Source organism: Orycteropus afer, unplaced genomic scaffold, assembly GCF_000298275.1.
Source record: "Orycteropus afer afer isolate SDZICR_OR568_19922 unplaced genomic scaffold, OryAfe1.0 scaffold00019, whole genome shotgun sequence".
Classification (NCBI taxonomy): Eukaryota; Metazoa; Chordata; class Mammalia; order Tubulidentata; family Orycteropodidae; genus Orycteropus; species Orycteropus afer.
Window position 1 is genome coordinate 15,220,099 of NW_006921606.1, and position 6,457 is coordinate 15,226,555.

The 6,457-nt window shown below is 35.3% G+C and overlaps 1 non-coding gene across 1 annotated transcript; it reads left to right on the plus strand.

The window, feature by feature from the left end:
• Nucleotides 1-5,607: 5,607 nt before the first annotated feature.
• Nucleotides 5,608-5,709, plus strand: LOC122152193. Its single transcript, XR_006164438.1, has one exon. It is a non-coding gene; the product is annotated as a U6 spliceosomal RNA (small nuclear RNA).
• The last annotated feature ends 748 nt before the right edge of the window (nt 5,710-6,457 follow it).

The window sequence follows — 6,457 nt, forward strand, 5'->3', positions numbered from 1 at the left end:
CAGAACACCTTCTATTCCTGTTTTGCTGAGAGTTTTTATCATGAATGGATGTTGGATTTTATCAAATGCCTTTTTTGCATCTATTGATGTGATCATATGATTCTTTTCCTTTATTTTACTTATGTGATGGATTACATTGATTATTTTTCTAATGTTGAACCAACCTTGCATACCTGGTGTGAATCCCACTTGTTCATGATGTATTATTTTTTTTAATATGCTGTGGGAGGCTATTGGCTAGGATTTTGCTGAAGACTTTTGCATCTATATTCATTATGGATGTTGGTCTGTAGCTTTCCTTTCTAGTAGTGTCTTTGCCTGGTTTTCATATCAGGGTTATGCTTGCTTTGTAAAATGAATTAGAGAAGATTCCATCCTTTTCTACATTTTAGAATAGGTTGAATAGGATTAGTGTCAGCTCTTCCTTGAATGATTGTTAGAATTATCCAATGAAACCATCTCAGTGAGGATCTGTTTTATCATTGGTAATTTTTTTTTTTTTTATGACCTGTTCAGTTTCATCTTTTTTTATGGGTCTGTTCAAATTTTCTACCTCAGTCTGTGTTAGTTTAGGTAGGTTGTGTGTTTCTAGAAATCTGTCTATTTCTTCTAGGTTTTCAAATTTGTTGGAATACAGTTCTTCATAATATCTGATATTATACTTTTTATTTCTGTTGGTTCTATTGTAATGTCACCCCTTTCATTTCTTACTTGTGTTATTTGCATCTTCTCCTTTTCTTTGGGTAAGTCTGCCAATGGTTCATCAATTTTATTAATATTTTCAAAGAACCAATTTCTAATATTGTTTATTTGTTCTCTTGTCTTTTATTTCTGTTTCATTTATTTCTGCTTGAATCTTTATTATTTCTTTTCTTCTGGGGACTATTGGCATTTTTGCTGCTCTTTTTCTAATTGCTGGAGATGTTGGATTAAGGTGTTGATTTTGACTCCTTCTTTTTCAATGTGTGTATCTATGACTAGAAATTGCCCACTGATCACTGCTTTTGCCTTCTCCCAAAAATTTTGTTACATTGTGTTTTCATCATCATTTGATTCCAGGAATTTTTAATTTCATTTTTATTTCTTCTATTACCCAGTCATTTTAAAGGAGGGTGTTTTTCATTTCCATGTGTTATCTCTTTTTCTGTTGGCCTTCCTAGTGTTGATTTCTAATTTTCTGTGATCTGAGAAGATGCTTTGCAATATTTCAATGATTTTAAATTTATTAAGGCTTATTTTATGGCCTAACATATGGTCAATTCAGGAGAATGTTCTATGTGTGCTGGAAAAGAATGTATATTTTGCTGCGGTTGGGTGAAGTACTCTGTAGTTGTTTGTAAGGTCAAGCTGGTTTACTGTATTGTTTAGTTCTTTTGCTTTGTTGAGTTTCTTTCCAGTTGTTCTATCTTTTACTGAAAGTGGTGTATTAAAGTCTCCTATTTTTTTACTGTGGAGACATCTATTTGCCTTTTCAATTCTGTTAAAGTCTGCTTTATACATTTTGGGGCTCTTTCATTGGGTGAATGGATATTAATTATGGTTATGTCCTTTTGTCCTATTGATCCTTTAATCATTATATGATGTCCATCCTTGTCTCTTATGGCCATTTTTGTCTTAAAGTCTATTTTATCAGAAATTAATATTGTCATCATTGTTTTTTGGTTGCCATTTGCTTGGTATATCTTTTTCTAACCTTGGTTTTTAGTCTAGTTTTGTCTTTGAGTCTAAGGTGAGTATTTTATAGACAGCATATTGAGAGGTCATGTTTTCTTATCCAGTCTGTAACTCTCTGTTTCTTGAGTGGTGCCTTTAATCCATTTACATTCAGTGTAATTATTGATAAGTGAATTTATTGATGTCATTTTATTATGCATCTTTTTTTCATGGTGTTGCTGTTTTCTATGTTCCATATAATTTTTTGTGCTAAGCTCACTTTGTTTATAAATCATTTTATCATCTCCTTCATTGCTGTTATTTTGGTATTTGTGAAATATTTGTGCTTGTCCTTTTTTGTTTTGATGCAAAGATTTATTATTTTTCTTTGAAGTTCCCTTTTGATGTATTATTTTCTGCCCAAGTTTAAAACTGTCTAGTATGTCCTACAGTTGTCTTGACATCCTCACCATTTAGAAGATATGTAACCACACTATTTCTTCCTTCTTTTTGATTTGTAGTTTTCCTCATTTACCAATTGATGTATCTTTTTCCCTGCTTACTGTCTTGTAAGCTTATTTTACTCTGGATACTTCCATAATTGGGTTGGTTTGTGTGTTATGTCATCTTGTGTGTTAATCATCAGTTGTTGTTTACTGCTGTTGGTTCTTTTTCCAAAGGACTACCTTTAAAATATTCTGTAATGTTGGTCTGTTTTTAACAAATACCTTTAATTTCTTCCTATCTGGAAATCTCCTAATTTCACCCTCATAGTGAGGGACAATTTTGCTGGGTATATAATTCTTGGTTGGAAATTTTTTTCTTTCAGTGTTTTATATATATCATCCCATTGCCTTCTTGTCTGTATGGCCTCTGCCAAAAAAATCAGAGCTTAGTCTTATTGGTTTCCCTTTGCAGGTAACTTTTCATTTATCCTGTATCCTGTGCTGCTTTCAGAATTCTTTCTTTGTCTTTGGTTTTGGTGAGTTTGATGATATTATGTCTTGGTGGTTTTCTTTTGAGATCTTTCATCTTTGGGGTTCTTTAAACACATGAATGGATATATTATCATCTTTCATAATATTAGGGAAATTATCTTCCAACAAATATTTGACAGTTTTGTCTGTGGTTTTATCTGTCTCATCTTTTTCTACAATTCTGATAACATGTAGGTTATTCCTCTTGATGTTATCCTTTATGAATCTCAGGCTTTCTTCATTTTATTTTGCTCTTTTGTCTGATTGATCCCTTATCAAAGTAGTATTGAGGTATTTGTCTTCAATTGCATTAATTTATATCTTCCATTGATTTGATTCTACTCCTTTGACCATTCAATGTATTATCTATTTCTGAAATCTTAGTATTAATCTTCTGGATTTCTGTCTGTTGTTTTTGTATCCTTTCTAATTTTTTGTTTATTTTGTCAATTTTTTCTGGTATTATTTTCCTAAATTATCCTAGTTTTGTATATGTTTCCCTTAATTTTGTCAGTGTTTTCTTTGATCTGTTTCTCAATCTGTTGAAGGTACCCAAATATAATTCTTTGAATTCTTTATAGGGACTTCCAATGTTGCCTCTTCTTCAGGGATGTTTTCTGGATTTTTATCCTGTTCTCTCATGTGTACTACTTTATCATGCATTTTTTTGTGTGTGTGGACTGTAAAGGTCTGTTGTCTCTGAGACATCATGGTGCTGTTGGATGTTGGTCTGGTTTTTGCAATATTTTTTTCCCTTTATTTTATTTCACTATATATGTGTGAGCAGGGTGCTGTACTCTTCTATTTACTAGTTATTAGCATGTAGGTACTCACCACCTGTTTCCTAATGGGTGTGATAGAGAATGAGAGTGTATGTACAGACCTCTGTTAGCTATTCATAGAGTAGTTGAGGGTGTGTTGATCTGGCATTCACTGCCATCTATTGTTGATCAGTTGGTACAAAAGCTACTAGTGGCCCTCTATCAGTGGGTGGGGCTGCAAGATATGTACATATGGTTGGATTGTGTGTGAAGTGTTGCTATCTCACACTCGTTAGAGAAAATAAAATAAGATAATAAAAACAAGAGAACAAAAAACTCAAACTGTATAAACAAAGAGGAACAATCAGAAAAAAAGAGAAGTGTAATAAATGAGAAGAAAATTTTTTAAAACATATTGAAAAAAACATAAAAGAATGATAGTGAGAAAAAGAGGGACAGAATGTCCCAATATCTGGGGAGGAAAGAATGAGAGAAAAGTGCAAGAGTAAAAGAATAGTAAAGAAATAATCAGAAAACTGCAAAAGGAAAAACAAGAGATGAGAAGAACCAAAAGAAAGAAAGAAAGGTAGAATATTAAAAAAATAATAATTTAAAAACAAAAACAACATTGTGGGGGCCAGGCATGGCACCCAGGCTCTGTCAGGGCACAGACCTGGATGGAATTCCTGTTGGTTAAGAAGGTGAATACATGTGGTAATGGGCACATTCTGTTCACCTAGAAGGTGTGGGGTATAAGAGCAACAAGGGAGAATGGCACCTTTCTAGTTGTCAACCTGAAGTGCTGTTGCTCATGCTGTCTTTGGAAAGCAGAGTTCACCCTTATGTCTCTGTTCAAGTAAGAATGCCACTCCCATACATCCAGAATGGTCATGCCTGATGCCTGCAAACATTCAAAATGGCTGTGCCCTCAGGACAGCTGCTGGCAGTCCACAGGTCCATTTGTCTCATTTTCCTATTGTTTTCTTTTCTGATTGTCTGGTACCAATGCAGTCTTTGCCCTTGCACTCCTTGGTGATCAGAGCCAATTCTCAGCTTACTATCAGGAAATATTAAAAATGTCTGTGCCTCCAGGACAGTAAGCAGTTCACTGCTCCATTTGTCTCCTCACTCACTGTTTCTTTCAGTTTCTTCTACTAGTTGGTCTTTGCTAAAGGGGTAGGGAGGCTGCATCTTCTGACCTCCTCTAACCCCACAAGAGGAAGACAGAATCACCATCAATAGCCCAAAGCCTATTCCAGCAAGGTCAGACATGCTACCTCCCTCCAGCCCTTTCACTAACCATTTCTCTCAAAGCACCCATCACCTCTCTGATGGGTCCAGACTGCCATCTCTCAGCCAACAGTCTCTTTCAGTCTCTCTCCCAGCAATGTGTGTCTCTGTGTCTCTCTCTCAGCAATGTGTGTCTCTGTGTCTCTCTCTCAGCAATGTGTGTCTCTCAGGAGCATGTATCTCTCAGGAACGGATTTCTCTCAGCAGTCCATCTTTCTCAGCCAGCAGTCAGAGAGACTCCTTCTGCCTCTAGGAGGCCTCCTTTGGAGCCTGGCAGAGTGGCCAAACTAACCAATCATAACATCAGAATTCTAAGCACCTGAGAGAGAGCGAACTTCCCAGAACATTGCTTTGTGCCACTCTCAACAGAAATACCCCAGGTGGATAACTTTAATAATCAGGAGCTCCTCAGTTGCTGACAGCAAATTCCACCATGGAGTTTACAAAGGCTTATGGCTAGAAAAGCCATACCAGGTAATTTACTACACTGCAGTATTTAATCCACTTCTTTATCCTTCATTTCCAAGCTCAGGGTCCAGGATCATCTTCTATATTGATTTCATTTTTTTTTTTTCTCATTGCTCTGTTGGAGAGGGTCTGATTAGCTTGTCTGCCTATTCCACCATCTTGCCGGAACTAAGAATAATGCTTTTACTGACAACTAGTTTCACAAGTCTCTTGTGTGACTAGTAGCTTTTTAAATCAAATGTTAGTCTAGTCTCTTTACCACTTTTACTAGAAAGCATTAGTTTTTGTTTTTTTTGATGGTGAAACACACACCCAAGTTAGCCCATCAGGAAAGTGACTACATTTTGTTTTACAGAATACCTCCTATACCTATATTTGTTAGTTGAAGATATAAATTAACATAGTAGTAATTATGTTAAAGAAATACAACAAAATATAAAAAAATAAAATTACATTGTTTGCTTCAGCAGCCGATATACTAAAATTGGAATGATATAGAGAAGATTAGTGTGGCTTTGTGCAAGGATGACACACACATCTGTGAAGTGTTTCATATGTTTTCAATCTTGTTGTGTGTTTGAAAGTTTTCATAATAAAATATGGAGAACAATTCTTAAAATATAAAATAAAATTCCAAATCATTTGAAAAATTATTAACAGGGATTAACTGGCCCCAGTTCAGTGAACATTATTTGATCAAATCAAATAATCATTTGATCAGGTCCATCATGTGAGATATGTACCATATTAGACACTGATAGTTGTCAATAAGATCACACAATTTCTATCAAAATCACAATAAGCCATACATTTTAAACTCTAAAACATATGTGAACAACTTTTTTTCTCCTTGACACAATCAAATTGCCCATAAACCTATTTGTAGAACACCAAGCACCACAGCATTTGATCATTCGTACTCACAGCAGTACAGCATGATAAACCATTCAATGCATTCTTGTTTACTCTCTTTTCTAGGCCAGATGGTACTTGGCATACAGTGATGAAGAAGCCCAACATGGACTTTACACTCCAAGTATTAAAAATGTAGCTGGGGATATAGACAACTAAACCAATGATTAAGGTGGTATCAGGAGCAGTCAGTCTAATAGAGAGGGAGGGAATGTTCTGAAAAGGCTTAACTTGAGCACTGAGCCATGAATAAGGTTAGTCACGTAAAGTGTGGTTGTATGTAGTGTACGCTGGAGGTCAAGTGTGAGGTTCCAAGCAAAGGAAATTATGCAAGAGTGTGCAAGCCACAAAGAAACAAAAGGAGTTCACCAGTGTTGAGAGAACTGAGAACATCAA